Source organism: Acomys minous (genome assembly GCF_964271855.1).
Source record: "Acomys minous genome assembly, chromosome: 5".
NCBI lineage: Eukaryota > Metazoa > Chordata > Mammalia > Rodentia > Muridae > Acomys > Acomys minous.
Genome location: NC_140494.1, coordinates 3,327,554 through 3,345,053, shown reverse-complemented (window position 1 = coordinate 3,345,053; position 17,500 = coordinate 3,327,554). Strand labels below are relative to the sequence as shown.

Below are 17,500 nucleotides of genomic sequence, written 5' to 3'. Positions count from 1 at the left end.
CATGTGTGTACATGTGTAAGTGCCACACATATGGGGACATGTAGAGACCAGAAGTCGATGCTCAGTGCTTTCCCCAGTCGTTCTCCACCTTATCCTTTGAACCTGGGGCTCAGTTGGACTGGACTGGCTGACCAGTCAGCACCTGGAATTTGCCTCGCCCGACTCCCCAGCACTGGGATTACAAACACACGCCACCACACCAAGCTCCTTATGTGGGCTCTGAGAGGTCACACTCAGGTCCTTATGTTTGAGCAGCGAGAACCTTACAGGTTACGCCATTGCCCGAGTCCCTGCCTACGCAGTTACGCCATTGCCTCAGTCCCTGCCTATGCAGTTACGCTATTGCCCCAGTCCCTGCCTATGCAGTTACGCCATTGCCAGAGTCCTGCCTACCCAGTTACGCCATTGCCCCAGTCCCTGCCTACGCAGTTACGCCATTGCCCCAGTCCTGCCTACCCAGTTACGCCATTGCCCCAGTCCCTGCCTACCCAGTTATGCCATTGCCCCAGTCCCTGCCTACCCAGTTACTCCATTGCCCCAGTCCTGCCTACCCAGTTACGACATTGCCCCAGTCCTGCCTACCCAGTTATGCCATTGCCCCAGTCCCTGCCTACCCAGTTACGACATTGCCCCAGTCCCTGCCTACCCAGTTACGACATTGCCCCAGTCCCTGCCTACCCAGTTACTCCATTGCCCCAGTCCCTGCCTACGCAGTTACTCCATTGCCTCAGTCCCTGCCTATGCAGTTACGCTATTGCCCCAGTCCCTGCCTATGCAGTTACGCCATTGCCCCAGTCCCTGCCTACCCAGTTACGCCATTGCCCGAGTCCTGCCTACCCAGTTACGCCATTGCCCCAGTCCCTGCCTACCCAGTTACGCCATTGCCCCAGTCCCTGCCTACGCAGTTACGCCATTGCCCCAGTCCTGCCTACCCAGTTACGCCATTGCCCCAGTCCCTGCCTACCCAGTTACGCCATTGCCCCAGTCCCTGCCTACCCAGTTACGCCATTGCCCCAGTCCCTGCCTACCCAGTTACGCCATTGCCCCAGTCCCTGCCTACAGTTACGCCATTGCCCCAGTCCCTGCCTACGCAGTTACGCCATTGCCCCAGTCCTGCCTACCAAGTTACGCCATTGCCCCAGTCCCTGCCTACCCAGTTACTCCATTGCCCCAGTCCTGCCTACCCAGTTACGCCATTGCCCCAGTCCTGCCTACCCAGTTATGCCATTGCCCCAGTCCCTGCCTACCCAGTTACGCCATTGCCCCAGTCCCTGCCTACCCAGTTACGCCATTGCCCCAGTCCCTGCCTACCCAGTTATGCCATTGCCCCAGTCCCTGCCTACCCAGTTACTCCATTGCCCCAGTCCTGCCTACCCAGTTACGCCATTGCCCCAGTCCTGCCTACCCAGTTATGCCATTGCCCCAGTCCCTGCCTACCCAGTTACTCCATTGCCCCAGTCCCTGCCTACGCAGTTACTCCATTGCCTCAGTCCCTGCCTAGTCAGTTACTCCATTGCCCCAGTCCCTGCCTACCCAGTTACTCCATTACCCTAGTCCCTGCCTACGCAGTTACTCCATTGCCTCAGTCCCTGCCTATGCAGTTACGCCATTGCCCCAGTCCCTGCCTGCCCAGTTATGCCATTGCCCCAGTCCCTGCCTACCCAGTTACTCCATTGCCCCAGTCCTGCCTACCCAGTTACACCATTGCCCCAGTCCCTGCCTACCCAGTTACGCCATTGCCCCAGACCCTGCCTATGCAGTTACGCCATTGCCCGAGTCCTGCCTGCCCAGTTACGCCATTGCCCCAGTCCCTGCCTACCCAGTTACGCCATTGCCCCAGTCCCTGCCTACCCAGTTACGCCATTGCCCCAGTCCCTGCCTACGCAGTTACTCCATTGCCCCAGTCCCTGCCTACCCAGTTACGCCATTGCCCCAGTCGCTGCCTACGCAGTTACGCCATTGCCCCAGTCCTGCCTACCCAGTTACGCCATTGCCCCAGTCCCTGCCTACCCAGTTACTCCATTGCCCCAGTCCCTGCCTACCCAGTTACTCAATTGCCCCAGTCCTGCCTACCCAGTTACTCCATTGCCCCAGTCCCTGCCTAACCAGTTACGCCATTGCCCCAGTCGCTGCCTACGCAGTTACGCCATTGCCCCAGTCCTGCCTACCCAGTTACACCATTGCCCCAGTCCCTGCCTACCCAGTTACTCCATTGCCCCAGTCGCTGCCTACGCAGTTACGCCATTGCCCCAGTCCTGCCTACCCAGTTACGCCATTGCCCCAGTCCCTGCCTACCCAGTTATGCCATTGCCCCAGTCCCTGCCTACCCAGTTATGCCATTGCCCCAGTCCTGCCTACCCAGTTACTTCATTGCCCCAGTCCCTGCCTACCCAGTTACTCCATTGCCCCAGTCCCTGCCTATGCAGTTACGCCATTGCCCCAGTCCCTGCCTACCCAGTTACGCCATTGCCCGAGTCCTGCCTACCCAGTTACGCCATTGCCCCAGTCCCTGCCTACCCAGTTACGCCATTGCCCCAGTCCCTGCCTACGCAGTTACGCCATTGCCCCAGTCCTGCCTACCCAGTTACGCCATTGCCCCAGTCCCTGCCTACCCAGTTACGCCATTGCCCCAGTCCCTGCCTACCCAGTTACGCCATTGCCCCAGTCCCTGCCTACCCAGTTACGCCATTGCCCCAGTCCCTGCCTACAGTTACGCCATTGCCCCAGTCCCTGCCTACGCAGTTACGCCATTGCCCCAGTCCTGCCTACCAAGTTACGCCATTGCCCCAGTCCCTGCCTACCCAGTTACTCCATTGCCCCAGTCCTGCCTACCCAGTTACGCCATTGCCCCAGTCCTGCCTACCCAGTTATGCCATTGCCCCAGTCCCTGCCTACCCAGTTACGCCATTGCCCCAGTCCCTGCCTACCCAGTTACGCCATTGCCCCAGTCCCTGCCTACCCAGTTATGCCATTGCCCCAGTCCCTGCCTACCCAGTTACTCCATTGCCCCAGTCCTGCCTACCCAGTTACGCCATTGCCCCAGTCCTGCCTACCCAGTTATGCCATTGCCCCAGTCCCTGCCTACCCAGTTACTCCATTGCCCCAGTCCCTGCCTACGCAGTTACTCCATTGCCTCAGTCCCTGCCTAGTCAGTTACTCCATTGCCCCAGTCCCTGCCTACCCAGTTACTCCATTACCCTAGTCCCTGCCTACGCAGTTACTCCATTGCCTCAGTCCCTGCCTATGCAGTTACGCCATTGCCCCAGTCCCTGCCTGCCCAGTTATGCCATTGCCCCAGTCCCTGCCTACCCAGTTACTCCATTGCCCCAGTCCTGCCTACCCAGTTACACCATTGCCCCAGTCCCTGCCTACCCAGTTACGCCATTGCCCCAGACCCTGCCTATGCAGTTACGCCATTGCCCGAGTCCTGCCTGCCCAGTTACGCCATTGCCCCAGTCCCTGCCTACCCAGTTACGCCATTGCCCCAGTCCCTGCCTACCCAGTTACGCCATTGCCCCAGTCCCTGCCTACGCAGTTACTCCATTGCCCCAGTCCCTGCCTACCCAGTTACGCCATTGCCCCAGTCGCTGCCTACGCAGTTACGCCATTGCCCCAGTCCTGCCTACCCAGTTACGCCATTGCCCCAGTCCCTGCCTACCCAGTTACTCCATTGCCCCAGTCCCTGCCTACCCAGTTACTCAATTGCCCCAGTCCTGCCTACCCAGTTACTCCATTGCCCCAGTCCCTGCCTAACCAGTTACGCCATTGCCCCAGTCGCTGCCTACGCAGTTACGCCATTGCCCCAGTCCTGCCTACCCAGTTACACCATTGCCCCAGTCCCTGCCTACCCAGTTACTCCATTGCCCCAGTCGCTGCCTACGCAGTTACGCCATTGCCCCAGTCCTGCCTACCCAGTTACGCCATTGCCCCAGTCCCTGCCTACCCAGTTATGCCATTGCCCCAGTCCCTGCCTACCCAGTTATGCCATTGCCCCAGTCCTGCCTACCCAGTTACTTCATTGCCTCAGTCCCTGCCTACCCAGTTACTCCATTGCCCCAGTCCCTGCCTACCCAGTTACTCCATTGCCTCATTCCCTGCCTATGCAGTTACGCCATTGCCCCAGTCCCTGCCTACCCAGTTACGCCATTGCCCCAGTCACTGCCTACCCAGTTACGCCATTGCCCCAGTCCCTGCCTACCCAGTTACGCCATTGCCCCAGTCCCTGCCTATGCAGTTACGCCATTGCCCTAGTCCCTGCCTACCCAGTTACACCATTGCCCGAGTCCTGCCTACCAAGTTACGCCATTGCCCCAGTCCCTGCCTACCCAGTTACGCCATTGCCCCAGTCCCTGCCTACCCAGTTACGCCATTGCCCCAGTCCCTGCCTATGCAGTTACACCATTGCACCAGTCCCTGCCTACCCAGTTACACCATTGCCCGAGTCGCTGCCTACGCAGTTTCGCCATTGCCCCAGTCCCTGCCTACCCAGTTACGCCATTGCCCCAGTCCCTGCCTATGCAGTTACGCCATTGCCCCAGTCCTGCCTACCCAGTTACGCCATTGCCCCAGTCCCTGCCTACCCAGTTACGCCATTGCCCCAGTCCCTGCCTACCCAGTTATGCCATTGCCCCAGTCCCTGCCTACCCAGTTTACTCCATTGCCCCAGTCCCTGCCTACCCAGTTTCGCCATTGCCCCAGTCCTGCCTATGCAGTTACACCATTGCCCCAGTCCCTGCCTACGCAGTTACACCATTGCCCCAGTCCTGCCTACCCAGTTACGCCATTGCCCCAGTTCCTGCCTACCCAGTTACGCCATTGCCCCAGTCCTGCCTATGCAGTTACTCCATTGCCCCAGTCCCTGCCTACGCAGTTACACCATTGCCCCAGTCCTGCCTACCCAGTTACGCCATTGCCCCAGTCCCTGCCTACCCAGTTACGCCATTGCCCCAGTCCTGCCTATGCAGTTACTCCATTGCCCCAGTCCTGCCTACCCAGTTTACTCCATTGCCCCAGTCCCTGCCTACCCAGTTACGCCATTGCCCCAGTCCCTGCCTACCCAGTTACTACATTGCCCCAGTTCCCGCCTACCCAGTTACGCCATTGCCCCAGTCCTGCCTACCCAGTTACGCCATTGCCCCACTCCTGCCTATGCAGTTACGCCATTGCCCCAGTCCTGCCTATGCAGTTACGCCATTGCCCCAGTCCTGCCTACCCAGTTACGCCATTGCCCTAGTCCTGCCTACCCAGTTACGCCATTGCCCCAGTCCCTGCCTATGAAGTTACGCCATGCCCCAGTCCTGCCTATGCAGTTACACCATTGCCCCAGTCCCTGCCTACCCAGTTACGCCATTGCCCCAGTCCCTGCCTATGCAGTTACGCCATTGCCCCAGTCCTGCCTACCCAGTTACGCCATTGCCCCAGTCCCTGCCTACCCAGTTACTCCATTGCCCCAGTCCCTGCCTACCCAGTTACGCCATTGCCCCAGTCCCTGCCTATGCAGTTATACCATTGCCCCAGTCCTGCCTACCCAGTTACGCCATTGCCCCAGTCCCTGCCTACCCAGTTACTCCATTGCCCCAGTCCCTGCCTACCCAGTTACGCCATTGCCCCAGTCCCTGCCTATGCAGTTATACCATTGCCCCAGTCCCTGCCTACCCAGTTACTCCATTGCCCCAGTCCCTGCCTGCGCAGTTACTCCATTGCCCCAGTCCCTGCCTACCCAGTTACGCCATTGCCCCAGTCCCTGCCTACCCAGTTACACCATTGCCCCAGTCCTGCCTACCCAGTTACTCCATTGCCCCAGTCGCTGCCTACCCAGTTACGCCATTGCCCCAGTCCCTGCCTACCCAGTTACACCATTGCCCCAGTCCTGCCTACCCAGTTATGCCATTGCCCCAGTCCCTGCCTACGCAGTTACGCCATTGCCCCAGTCCCTGCCTGCGCAGTTACTCCATTGCCCCAGTCCCTGCCTACCCAGTTACGCCATTGCCCCAGTCCTGCCTACCCAGTTACGCCATTGCCCCAGTCCTGCCTACGCAGTTACTCCATTGCCTCAGTCCCTGCCTACCCAGTTACGCCATTGCCCCAGTCCCTGCCTACCCAGTTACTCCATTGCCCCAGTCCCTGCCTCGCAGTTACTCCATTGCCTCAGTCCTTGCCTATCCAGTTACTCCATTGCCCCAGTCCCTGCCTATGCAGTTACTCCATTGCCCCAGTCCCTGCCTACGCAGTTACTCCATTGCCTCAGTCCCTGCCTATGCAGTTACGCCATTGCCCCAGTCCCTGCCTATGCAGTTACGCCATTGCCCCAGTCCCTGCCTACCCAGTTACGCCATTGCCCGAGTCCTGCTTACCCAGTTACGCCATTGCCCCAGTCCCTGCCTACCCAGTTACGCCATTGCCCCAGTCCCTGCCTACCCAGTTATGCCATTGCCCCGTCCCTGCCTACCCAGTTACGCCATTGCCCCAGTCCTGCCTACCCAGTTACGCCATTGCCCCAGTCCTGCCTACCCAGTTACGCCATTGCCCCAGTCCTGCCTACCCAGTTACGCCATTGCCCCAGTCCCTGCCTACCCAGTTACGCCATTGCCCCAGTCCTGCCTATGCAGTTACGCCATTGCCCCAGTCCTGCCTACCCAGTTACGCCATTGCCCCAGTCCTGCCTACCCAGTTACGCCATTGCCCCAGTCCTGCCTATGCAGTTACGCCATTACCCCAGTCCTGCCTATGCAGTTACGCCATTGCCCCAGTCCTGCCTACCCACAATCTTCATTCCGTGTGCTTGTGGCAAAAGAGCCTTGCAAAGACACATACCTAGAAATTTCTAGTTGCCTCAGCAAACACTCGAAATGAGAATTTTGGTCTGGAAAGGCGTGAGTAGAGATGGGCTGGGGAGGCTAGAGAGGAAATAAAGACCAAAGAACCAAGGAAAGCCGAGCATCGCATCTCAAACAGGAAGTGCCTTACATACAAAGACCTCAGCTTCCTGCCACCGATACAGGATCTAGAGCATATAAGACAAGCTGTCCCCCACAATCCCAAGAGATCCCCAAGTCAATCAAGCCCTAGGAAGCACAGGGTGTGCTCCCAGTACCTAAAGAAAACTGAGGACATCTTAAGTGCTCAGCAAAGGTGCATGAACCGACTGAGCCTCTGTGAAGTCGTTCGCCGTGGAGAAGCCCAGTCTACGAGACGACCTTCATTCTCCTGAAGAGAAGACAAAGCCGCGAGTGAGGAGCGTTGTGCTCTGCCTGCACTTCAAGGTGGGGACATCAAACATGAAACAATGTCGGGAAATACTGAGTGTCGCCCCAACCCCCACAGTCAGCATCCCAGGTCTCCAGTGGGAAGAAGCTGCATAGACTTCCTCTACATCCCTCGAGGATTCTGGGGCTACAGGGCAGGGGAAACAGGAGCCTATATTAACAATGATTCCAGGTTCTCATGAGAAATTACCAAGTAAGCTTTAGAAGAAGAAAAAAAGAGTATCATTTAGGCCCTGCCTTTGATTGCCCCTGGCTTGGCAGAACAAGGAGAGGGTTAAATGACCATAAATCAAAGCCCTGGTTTCTTTATCACAGGGAACAGCCTATATAGCCCGCAAACAGCTCTTCTTTAAAAAGAAAATGCATTCCTCTTTGCAATTCTTGGAGTGAAATGGGGAGGGAGGAGCAGCAATTTTCACTTTAACAAAAATTCTCTTGGTACCCTCAGACAACGCTAGTTTTCTAAGTTAATTCTATGGCTCCCCAGAAAAATGAAGTAAATTAATGCTACAGAAATGAAATCTTGTCTCTGGGATCTTAAACATCGATAGACAGTAAATTAAACAGGGGCTACAAAACCCGCCTTATATTGGTTGCTGGCAAGTCTATTGATGGTAATGCTCAAAAGACAGTGCTTTATCTTTTTAATAAAATCCCCTTGAAAAGACGCAGTCTACATTGCATCACCTCCAGGGATAGTCGAATGACATCCTGGATGAAGAGAGATTCTAGACTTCTTCTCTTGGTATTTTGTTGTTGTTGCTGCTGTTGCTGTTCCGGTGGTGGTGGTGGTGGTGGTGGTGGTGGTGGTGGTGGTGCTGGTAGTGGTGCTGGTGGTGCTGGTGGTGCTGGTGGTGGTAGTGGTGGTGGTGCTGGTGATGATGCTGGTGGTGGTGGCAGCGGCGGCGGCAGTGGTGGTACTTTGGATTTTTTTATTGGGTCGGGTATGGAATTTTAGCTTGTTTTTTTTTTTTTAGACAGTCATATTGTATAACCCTGGCTGTCCTGAAACTCACTGTGTAGACACCAAGCTGTTCCTGAATACAAAGACTCACCCACCTCGGCAGGATGAAAGACGTATACCATCATATTCAGCTTTTTCTTGGTATTTTTGAAACAGGCCCTCACTATTTAACACACGCTAAGCCAGAACTTTCCATGAAGCCCCAAATGGCATTGAACTTGCAGTGGTCCTTCTATCTCAGCCTCCTAGGTGTATGGGCCACCATGGCTTCTAGACTCTTTTTTTTTTTTCATCCTGACCACAGTTCCCCACCCTCCCTCCTCTCCCTGACACCTCTCCCCTCTATCTATTCCTCCTCCTTTTCTCTTTAGAAAAGGGCTGGGCTCAGTGAATATCAACCAGCCGTGGAATATCAAGTTCAGTTGCAGTTAAGGCCAGGCACCTCCCATATTTGACCACCGCCCCTTGGTGGGGAGGCCTGGCAGCACTCAGAGAAAGAATAAGCAGGCTACCAAGAGGAGACTTGATAGCCTATGATCATATAGAGGGGCAAAAGGTCCCCCTCAGTCATAGACCTAGGGGAGGGGAATAGGGCGAAAGCGGGAGGGAGGGAGGAACGGGAGGATACAGTGATGGGAGAACAATTGAGATGTAATCTGAATAAATTTTATAAATAAATAAATAAGAAAGAAAGACTAGGCACCTCCTCTTCTATTAAAGCTAGAAAAGGCACCCCAGTAGGGGAAATGGGTCCCAACAACAGACAACTGTCAGAGACAGCTCCTGCTCCCACTGTTAGGAGCCCCACAAGAAGATCAAGCTACAAAACTGCAACATGTGTGCAGAGGGCCGAGGTCAGACCCATGCAGGCACCCTGGTTGGTAGTTCAGTCTCTGTGAGCGCCTAAGAGCAAAGGCTAGTTGTTTCTGTAGGATTTTTTATGGTGTCTTGCCCCACCCCTGTCTCCTACAGTCCTTCCTCCCCTTCTTCCCCAGGATTCCCCGAGCTCCACCTAATGTCTGGCTGTGGGTCTCTGCATCTGTTTCCATCGTTTGTTAGGTGAAGCCTCTCTAATGGCAACTGGCCTAAGCACCAATCGATGCATATAGCAAAGTATCACTAGGAATCATTTCATTGACTTTTTTCTCCATTCATGCTTGGTTCTATCATGAGCCTCTGGGCCTCTGGGTCCTGGTCCCCCAGGCAATGTTAGGGATGGGCTCCCTCTCATGGCATGGGTCTCAAGCTGGACCAGTCATTGGTTGGCCACTCCCACAGTATCTGCCCCACCTTGACCCCAGCACATCTTGTAGGCTGGACAAATTGTATGTCAAAGGTTTTGTAGCTGGGTTGGTGTCCCAGTTCCTCCACTGGAAGTCTTGCCTGGGTACAGAGATGGCCACTTCAGGCTCCACATTCCGCACCGCTAGGTTCTTAGCAGGGGTCACCCTCATTGATTCCTGAGAGTTTCCAGTGCCCTAGGTTTCTAGCTCATCCCAGAGATGCCCCCGAATTCCAGTAGCACTCTCTTCCTCCATCCTCTCTCTCTCTTCCTCCATCCTCTCTCTCTCTTCCTCCATCCTCTCTCTCTCTTCCTCCATCTCTCTCTCTCTCTCTCCTCCATCCTCTCTCTCTCTTCCTCCATCCTCTCTCTCTCTTCCTCCATCCTCTCTCTCTCTTCCTCCATCCTCTCTCTCTCTTCCTCCATCCTCTCTCTCTCTTCCTCCATCCTCTCTCTCTCTTCCTCCATCCTCTCTCTCTCTTCCTCCATCCTCTCTCTCTCTTCCTCCATCCTCTCTCTCTCTTCCTCCATCCTCTCTCTCTCTTCCTCCATCCTCTCTCTCTCTTCCTCCATCCTCTCTCTCTCTCCCTCCATCCTCTCTCTCTCTTCCTCCATCCTCTCTCTCTCTTCCTCCATCCTCTCTCTCTCTTCCTCCATCCTCTCTCTCTCTTCCTCCATCCTCTCTCTCTCTTCCTCCATCCTCTCTCTCTCTTCCTCCATCCTCTCTCTCTCTTCCTCCATCCTCTCTCTCTCTTCCTCCATCCTCTCTCTCTCTTCCTCCATCCTCTCTCTCTCTTCCTCCATCCTCTCTCTCTCTTCCTCCATCCTCTCTCTCTCTTCCTCCATCCTCTCTCTCTCTTCCTCCATCCTCTCTCTCTCTTCCTCCATCCTCTCTCTCTCTTCCTCCATCCTCTCTCTCTCTTCCTCCATCCTCTCTCTCTCTTCCTCCATCCTCTCTCTCTCTTCCTCCATCCTCTCTCTTCCTCCATCCTCTCTCTTCCTCCATCCTCTCTCTCTCTTCCTCCATCCTCTCTCTTCCTCCATCCTCTCTCTCTCTTCCTCCATCCTCTCTCTCTCTTCCTCCATCCTCTCTCTCTCTTCCTCCATCCTCTCTCTCTCTTCCTCCATCCTCTCTCTCTCTTCCTCCATCCTCTCTCTCTTCCTCCATCCTCTCTCTCTCTTCCTCCATCCTCTCTCTCTCTTCCTCCACCCTCTCTCTCTCTCCCTCCATCCTCTCTCTCTCTTCCTCCATCCTCTCTCTCTCTCTTCCTCCACCCTCTCTCTCTCTCCCTCCATCCTCTCTCTCTCTTCCTCCATCCTCTCTCTCTTCCTCCATCCTCTCTCTCTCTTCCTCCATCCTCTCTCTCTCTTCCTCCATCCTCTCTCTCTCTTCCTCCATCCTCTCTCTCTCTTCCTCCATCCTCTCTCTCTCTTCCTCCATCCTCTCTCTCTCTCCCTCCATCCTCTCTCTCTCTTCCTCCATCCTCTCTCTCTCTTCCTCCATCCTCTCTCTCTCTTCCTCCATCCTCTCTCTCTCTTCCTCCATCCTCTCTCTCTCTCCCTCCATCCTCTCTCTTCCTCCACCCTCTTCACACCTGGTTCCTCCGGTTCCCATCCTCACACCTCCCCACTCCCCGGTCCAGTTTCCCCACCCACTCGCAGTGTCTATTCTGTTTCTCCTTCTCGGAGAGATCCACACATTCCCCTCATTTTTTAAAGAAAGCAAATGCTGGGGGAAGCAGTAGTGTCTCTGTTTCAGCTACACAGAGACCACTCCCTGAATTCACCCAGAAATCGGTCCCCTGCCCCCCGTGTAGGCTCACACCATCAGTCCCTGCCCACTTTGCTCCTCCTTGCCAGATGTAGTCTGGTAGGTTGAGAGGAGACAGAAGAGAGGCTGCGACGGAGGCCAGGGCCTAGAGATGCCCTCGCACCCTTGCTCTATCCCCTCACACCCACCTCCCGGTCTCCTTCTCAGCTCCATCCCTCTTCTGCCTACCTCACTTTCTCTTGTTCTGTCAGTCTCTTCTCTCCTCTCTTCCTCTGTCTTTCTTGTTGTCTCTGTCTCTTGTCAGTCTCTCTCTATCTTTCTGTCTAGCCTCCTCTTTCTGTGTCTCTTTCATTCTCTCTCTCCCTCCCTCTCTCTCTCTCTCTCTCCCTGTTTCTTCCTCCCTCTCTCTATTTCTCAGTCACTCTCCATGTCGCTCTGTGTTTGTCTTCCTCCTTTTGTCTCAGTATTTTTATGTCTCTCTTTCTTCTTGCCTCACATTCCTCCATCCTTTACACCCTCATTTTCCTCCCTCCATCTCATTTTTGCTCCACACTCCACACACTCACACACACACACACACACACACACACACACACACACTCCTCAACCAGTGGGTTTCTGAGGCTCACACTAACTGCTTAGCTTCACCCCCGCCCCCTCATCACCTAGCAGGGAATGCTGGGAAAGCTGCAGCCTTACCCTCCTCATGTCCCATCCCATCATAAACCCTGTCTCCGCCCTGGAATGCCAAGGATGCGGTACCTGCTGCTGTTTGCTTGTGTCTGAGCTTGACCTTCATGGGATCATTGATGCCACCTGATTTGCATGGTGTCTGTCACAGTGAGATGCGCATGATGGCTCTTGATAAACAGCGCTTATTGGTAATGATGATGAGGACAGGGCAGTGATGACCATAACAGTGACAGAAATAATAAACCCACTCTAAGCAGTTCTGTCTGGGTCAGGCTAAAGCAGGTGGCAGAGAGACACTTCCCTTGGCATGGAAGTCCTTGTGCCTCCTCCACAGCCAGACCCTGAGCATAAGCTTCAAATGTGAGTGCTCATGTACGAGCTGTTTTGGAGCAGAGGCACATTTGCCACTTTTGAGCAGGAACATATGTTATGCTAATGGTTCAAGACCACAAGCATCTGCAGTGTGCATTATTGCATTGTTTGTGCAAAGGCTTCACAGAGAGACAGTCTGATAATGTATGTGTTCATCTGTTTTCTAGCCTGCACAAAAACAAAATTTCAACCTAGGGCTTAAATAATGTTCAAAACATAGGGCCTTCACACCCAAGTACAGATGAAATTTTCTAACTGGGTGGATTAGTGACACTCAGTGCTCTGGCAAGTGAGGCTCTGAGGACACAAAGGCACAGGAGCCATAGTCTACGAAGTACTCTGAAGACACAGTGGGCTGTTCATACAGCACATGATACACTGCAGCCAGTATCACACAGTAGAACCAGCTAGACTCTCAGGAGTTGATTATTAAGTTTTCTAGCAGTCTTGAAAATGAGATTTAAATACAGTCATTATTTAAAAATGAAAATACACAAGCTTAGAACTAAATTGTTCTTAACTTATTTTCTTCAAAAAGATAAATCAGTAGGTTCATTTGATAGTAAACACCCGCCTAAAATCTATGGGCAGCAAAAATAACTTCTTGGCTTTGGTAGAATGATTGTAATCTTTAAAAAAAGTATTAGTTTCGATCCAGGCATGGTGGTGCACGCCTTTAATCTCAGCACTGGGGAGGCAGAGGCAGGTGGATCGCTGTGAGTTCAAGGCTAGCCTGGTCTACAAAGTGAGTCCAGGACAGCCTAGGCTACACAGAGAAACCTTGTCTCAAAAAACACATATATATACACTGGTTTCCAGGTGCTGGGGAGACAGCTCAGTTGGGAAAAATGTTCACCAATATTCAGAGAGTTAGTCTTTCTACATGGCTACACTAGCTTCAGAAACCAACTCTTGGTTAGTGGGATGAATACTGTTGAGACATCATGCGGAGACTCGTGAGGAAGAGAAGAACCAAATGCACCATGTTGCGTCACAACGACTGTCATGTGGTACAGAGTGGTGTGCATGGGGTCAATGGTTAGTGCATATTCCTTAGCTAAATAATGACTGAAATCTCTTCCTTCTTTAGAACACCCAGGTTATAAAACATTAATAGGTGCAACGCCATTGAGTATGGTGTAGAAACTAGTATTGTGTTGTACGTATGGCGGTAGTGTGTGTGTGTGTGTGTGTGTGGTGTATTACATGTTATGTGCATGCGTGCGTGTCTGTGTCTGTGTCTGTGTGTGCATTCAATGCCACGTGTGCATGTGCGCATGTGAATGTGAAGAGTAGAGGTCAAGGGCCAATATATTCTTCAACCATTCTGCCCCTTGTTTTCCAGGGCATGCTCTCCAGCTGAACCTACAGCGCACCAATTCAGCTCAGCTGGGTAGGCGGTGAGCTTAAGGACCTGCCTTAACGCTCCATGGCACCAAAATTATAGACAGGTGCCCTGAAAACAGATTTTTATGTGAGTGCTGGGGATCTGAACTTGGGTCCTAGTGCTTGCATGGCCATCGTTTTCTCCAACTGAGCTGTCTCCCTCGCACCTAAGAACTAACTTTTTTAAAGACTGTAATCTTCCCACCAAAGCCAAGAAGTCATTTCTGACGCCCATAGTTTTTAAGGAGGCATTTACTGTCAAATGGACCTACTGATTTTTTTCTTCTCAAGAAAATAAGTCTTATTTCATATGATGCTTGGAGCCCAGTCCTGCATATGTAGCAACCTAGAGCTGCCTCTGTTAGTAAATGCAGTTCTGTTTGAGCACTATTAAAAAAATGGCTCCATATGACTTTTTCTCACCCCTCATTTCACATGCTAAAATGAAAAATACTTCTATAAAATGGTATTTTTAATTAAGGTGGAGGAAGCACATCAACTAGACAAACCTGTGCTTCTCTTTGAAACTTCTCTGAGATATTTTTTTAAATGAACTAAACTCAATGTATCCAAGGATCCAAACAACTAGCACAGATGTGGCCTTTCTCACGTGCAGATCAAGACTATTACATGGGCTTCCCTGTTTGTGATCAACGGCACCTACATGGTGATATTGCTAAGTTACAACAGCCATTCTTCTGGGTACAAAATCTTATGAGTAAAAATTGATTTCATTTTACAGTGCCAGTGGTAAGATCAGTTTACAGGAAAACCAGAAAGTGATTCAGAAAGCTCACAATTTCTGCAGTGCTTTATTGTAAACCATAAAATAACACTGCACAGAAAACTTTTAGTTACTTATCAGCTAATGTGCACACACATACACACATAAACACACATACACATAAAAATAAATAAAAATGGAAGAAATTCTTAGCTAAAACCCTGGAGCTGAACAAAGTCTTAAACATAAAGGCCAGCTCATAATTCCTAAGTCGGTAGAACTAACCCTCTTATCAGTGACAGGCTTTCACAGAAAACTGAACTAAATCTCTGGCCTACGTACCCTCCTTTAATCCCAGCACTTGGAAGGCTGGGCCAGGGGGATCCATTGATCAAGGCCAGCCCAGGCTATGTAGGGAGATGCTCGCCCATGGAGCCAAAGGCTAGGATTGTAGCTCAGTGAGCGCACCTGCTGGATATGCTGGCTTTGGGTTCCATCCCCAGCGGTGCAATGATAACAATAACGACAATAATAACTTTTAAAATCCCCCAGGTAAAAGAGGATGACTCAATCAAGAAAGTGTCAAAGCATACACATATGAGGCAGGAGGACTACTGAAAGTTTGAGACAAGCCTAGGCTACATTGGGAGTTCAAGGCCAACCTGCACTACGCAGTGAGCGTCTGTCTCAGGAAAAGAGAAATATAATAAAGAATATCAGCTAATATCCCAACTGTCACAGAAGCAGTAGCCAACTATTGCTGTATTCCTGATCATCTTTTTTTAACTTACATTTTCTTTCCTGCAGCTAAGATTTACTTGTGTGTGGAAATAGATTTTCAAAGCATTGTTAAAAAACTACAACCATGGCTCTTTTCTAGAACAGCAAGCACTTTCACGTCGGTGTCTTACCACTAGTAGTTATGCCATCAGCTGTTTCCATCCGTGTTGCTGGGTGGCTGTAGTGTTTCCGGGTCACTACTGCTATGAGGAGTGCTCCCAAGGAAGCCTTTGAACACTTTGTTCTAGATCTCAGATTTCCTGTGTAGGGTCTACAGTGGAGCTGGTAAACAATGACGTCTCAGAAAAGGACGAAGGACGAGACGGAATCGCATAGGGTGTAGACAGCTAAATAGACACCTCTAAACATACGCGTCATTCCAGAGCCTGCGGCTCCAACTCCATACAGCAGATTGAGTTGGAGAGACTCATGGGTGCCCTACCTCAGATGGCTTCTAGATGCAACCACATGTGTCCTTGTAAAAAGAAGAGCAGAAAAGTATGGGGACAGGCTCACAAGAGTACACATGGCAGAAGGCTAATGTGGTCACAACCCGAGAGCACCAACAATTTCCACCAGCATCTGGAGCGGTGAGGATGGATCCTCCCCGGCGCCTCCAGGGGAAGTATGGCCAGGCAGGCTGACAACTTGATTTCCTTCCGCTGGTTTCCTGAGTCATAAGAGATGTGTTTCTGCCGTTTGCGGCCACACCGGAGTGGTTGTTTGCCGTGGATGTCTTAGGAAAGCAATACAACATCATGAGAAAAGTAACTCTGGAAAATCACGAAGGCAGAGAAAAATTACAGTAAAGTACAGTCCTAAACTTCCAGCCCTAATGGCACCCTTAAAGGCTCAGAAGATCTACAGAAAACTGGTTGGGTTTTTTTTTTTTCACCTCATCAGTAAAAACTGACCTTCAGAACCACGAAAATAAAACTTAAGTAGCGCATCGTCAACCGAGCAACCTGCCTGGATAGAGGGACAGGTGACATCATGGCCACGTCCCTGCACACGTGGTTTGTCATCGTACTCTGAGCAGCCGCTCTCACAGGCAGAAGCCACAGGCTCTTTGAAGGATGGCCAGAGCAGAGCAGGAGTTGAATAGCATATGCAAATCTAAATCTTCTGGAACTAATATCCCTTTAGATATGGCTTCTAATTTTTAAAGTACCTGGACCTGACTATTGATCACAATGTCTATTTAAATAAAGGGATTAAAACTTTCTCCATTAAAAAAAAAAGAACTGTTTAAAAAATGATAGCTGTTTTCAGGAGAAGCAGATGCTCAACTTAGATTCTGAATATGAGTGGGATGCTCACCTTCCAAGCAAGGGCCTATCTGTTGTTCCACACTCCCGCCTCCCTGCACCTAGGCCCCTAGGGGGAACGTCTGACTTCCTTCTTTCTTAATTTATTGGCAGACTCCTCACCTGTAGCACAGATGTGCCATCTTCTCATCTCATGGTTTCCCACCTCCCGCGGGGGTAGAGGGGTGGGCAGTACTGGAGATTCTATCTAGGACTCTGTACAAGACAAGTACTGTATCGCTGAGCCACACTCCTAGCCTCCCCCACTCCCTTTTTGAGACGAGGTCCATCTATGTAGTCTAGAGTGGCCTGGAACTTCCTATGTAGCCCAATTGGCCTTGAATTCATGGCCTTCCTGCATCAGCCGTCCAAAGGGCTGAGACTGACAATCATGTACCACCCTACACACACCCGAAAGCCTTTGTACCACTCTTTCACATAAAGTTAGTGGTAGTTTTTATAACAGCTTCTAAGAAAAATTTGCACAATCTCTCGTGATCAAAACAATGACAAAGTGGATAATACCTACCAAATACAGAAGCAATAGCAGCAAATCGAAGATAGCATGGCACCTCCCAACCCTGTTACTACTGCAGCCACCCACTGAGGTGGGCAGAGTGGCCAGATTAGTAACCCCACAGACACGAGTGCCTGCCCATCTCCAGGACTCTGCTCAGAGGTGTGGAAACAGCAGAGGGCTGGAAACCTGTTTCTACAAGACAGTAGTAGCTGTCTAGATCAGTGAGTAAGAAGACTACTATGGATATGAAAAGAAAACAAGACGGTGAGCAAGCATAATCTAAAACAGCCCAAGGTGTCCTACTGGGTGCCTGGGGAGAGGAGTTGTGCAGGTGGCCAGTTGGATGTGATGCAGGTACTCCCGAAGGTACATAAGAAAGCCAAGAGGTCAAGCACTCAAGAGCAGCCCTGCAGGGACATGTGGCAGGTACCACAAG

At 51.9% G+C, this 17,500-nt stretch overlaps 1 protein-coding gene across 5 annotated transcripts in view; it reads left to right on the top strand.

Annotated features, from left to right (window-relative positions):
• The window catches only part of ADARB2 (adenosine deaminase RNA specific B2 (inactive)), a 542,249-nt gene that overhangs the window by 491,866 nt on the left and 32,883 nt on the right, over positions 1-17,500 (top strand). The window lies entirely within an intron of this gene.